Source organism: Sinocyclocheilus anshuiensis, unplaced genomic scaffold, assembly GCF_001515605.1.
Source record: "Sinocyclocheilus anshuiensis isolate Anshui unplaced genomic scaffold, SAMN03320099.WGS_v1.1 scaffold7, whole genome shotgun sequence".
NCBI lineage: Eukaryota > Metazoa > Chordata > Actinopteri > Cypriniformes > Cyprinidae > Sinocyclocheilus > Sinocyclocheilus anshuiensis.
The window spans coordinates 565010-567845 of NW_015549582.1; the positions used below are offsets into that span (position 1 = coordinate 565010).

Consider the following 2836-nt stretch of genomic DNA (forward strand, 5'->3'; position numbering starts at 1 on the left):
TTTTTTTTTTTTTACATTTACTCACACTTGTGTGGTGTGACATTACTGTCGGATCCAATATAGTCACACAGCATTGTCTTTTAGTTTCAATCTTTCTGGAAATCCTGCGTCGAATTGTGCCTTGTTTGTAAACGAGTCTGCGGTAAAATAAAGTGATCAAGGGATCAGAAGGAAGGCAATGGAAAGTCTCTGTTCTTCCACAACTTGGCACTGCACAGCGTCTCGTTGTATTCGAAACCATCTTTATCGTTTGGTTTTTGTGTAGACCTGCGTTTGCCTCTCTCGGCCTACATGCAGCACGAATCGGTGGGCGGGGCTAAACAGGCAGTGATGTAGCAGCAGGCATTGATCTTCTTCTGCGGAGGCGGGGTTTAACCACACTATTACGTCATAGAGCGGCACATTCCACAACCTGTCCTTCTGGCAGATTGGCTTCAATATAAGCTGTTTTTAGAGAAAGTTTTGAGTTCTGAAACTTACAAGATGTTTTTATAGTAAGATCAAGATCAAGGGAATTTTGATTTCTTAGTTCATGACCCCTTTAAAGTTTGAACAGAAGTGTATTACAGTAGTGTTTAATTAGGCATTTAATTTTATTTACAATAAAAGGAAGTTGTTAAAGAAATTAATTTATAATTTTAAACCTTCCTAACTGATGCTCTAACTGATTATTCTTACGATTCTGTCAAAATCCAATCTGTTATCTAGTTATATAATGTTGCTGACATATTTATGTATATTTAAAAACATTTACTGTATGTTCACCACATTACAGAAACCAAATGTTTTCGTTTGCCATGCATAAGAACACATGTGCATGATCAACAGGCTTGAAGTATTTCACCCAAAACTCACTCACCCTCATGTTGTTCCTAAAATAATGACTGAATTTTCATATTAATATATTAGCATATCAACATATTGTTGATATTATTGCCTTTGTTTGAAGTCTCGACACTAAAGTCTTTAAGATCTTTATATTCTTTTATTTCTTTACCCTGCAGTCAGTACTTCTGTAAGATGCTTGAAGTTCTCTGTTTTTCCATGGCTGTCCTTGAACACAACAGATCGTCATATATTGTCATCAAGTGAAAGGTATTTGTACCCTCTGCTTGGTGTAATTTTACCACTGTTGCTATCTGATATATGTCTTACAGCCAAAATGACCTGTCGCTTGTTCAATCTATAGTTCCCTTAAAAGCGACAATCACAATTTAGTATGAACCACCTGCGAGCTGCTTCGTGACGTCATCATGCAAGACTTCCATGCTGAAATATTCCTGCAAAGGCCAAGTACAGTTCAAGTAAGATTTAAATTTCATTTCTGTCATTTGTTTTAACCCCTGATGGGAGCTTCATAAGTTGAGTGACGGTGATGAAAGTGATATTGTGGGCTCTGTAATCCCCATTCCATTCTATAATTGAATGTCACAGAATCTGATTGGCTATACAATAAGTTCAAGTCCGGAAAGTATTAGAATGACAGAGGCAAATCGTGCCTTATGTCTAGGACTGTACCGTGGTGATTATCTGGCAAGCTGACACTAGCCGTTTTAGTACAAGAATTTAAAACCAAGCGACAAGCATTGCTGTATTTCTGTCAAAAATGTGTTGGCAAGGATTCATTTGAGATCCTCTTTCTGAGATATGTAGTCTCAGTGCCCTCAATGAAAATTATTTATCATTCTGTTGTGCAAGAATGAAGCATTTGACTTGTTTTGGAAGCATTCTCTTTGGTTCTTAATGCTCTTGATCTTTTGTGTAATTGTTTAAAAATTGAAGGTGCCACTGATTCTGACTCTGGAGTGATCAGTTCAATTAGGTTTATTGAATCAACCTGATTCATTGGCATTGCTTTAGTACCACTGGAGGGTTAGTGAATTTTAAATTGGTACAAATTACACAAGTTAAAAGTCAGTATCAGGTGGCCTTTTATTTAGTGCCTAATTGAATGTAGAATCACTTCTCTTAAACACTTGCACCATTTAGCTCAGCGATTGTGTTGTAATGTTATAATAATTGTAAACATGTTCTCGCAGGTTTACAAGACAACATCAACTTCTGTTTTCATATATTATACTGTTTTCATATACAAGACAACATCAACTTCTGTTTTCCCCTCTAGAGTCTGCTGTCACTTCTCGGTCTGAATGTTGATGATGGTGATGTCAGCTACCTGACGTTTCAGGCATTGGCCTGTCTGGAACAGCTTTGCAGGAACTTGAGGAGCCGCCTACATTTCTACAGAGATCCAAGTTTCTGCTCAGCCAAGCAAGGTACCAAACACCATCTATTATAAATGTTGCCTTGTTCTAATGTGGAGGTTCACTTATATTAGCTCATCTTTTTTTTAGATTTTTGTAACATTCTAAAAGTCAGAAAGATTTTTTTTACATGCATTGGCATATTAAAGGTGTCATATGATGCTGCTAAAAAGAACATTATTTTGTGTATTTGGTGTAATGAAATGTGTTTATGTGGTTTAAGGTTCAAAAAACGATTAAAAAATTATTTTCCACATACTATACATTATTGTTTCTCCTCTATGCCCCGCCTTTCTAAAACGTGTCGATTTTTACTAAGCTCATCGTTCTAAAAAAGCGAGGTGTGCTGTGATTGGCCAGCTATCCAGTGCGTTGTGATTGGCCGAATACCTCAAGCGTGAGACGGAAATGTTATGCCCCTCACCATATTGTGATGATGCCCTGTCAGGCTGGAGCGATGATTCAAAAACATGAAAACCCATTATAAAAGAGGCATTCGTTGCATCCAGTGGGGACATAATTATGGATTATAATGACTTATACAGTCTTTTTACACGTTGCGTTGCATCGCA

The 2836-nt window shown here is 37.1% G+C and overlaps 1 pseudogene; it reads left to right on the forward strand.

The window, feature by feature from the left end:
* The window catches only part of LOC107657791 (rotatin-like), a 90383-nt pseudogene that overhangs the window by 10484 nt on the left and 77063 nt on the right, over positions 1 to 2836 (forward strand).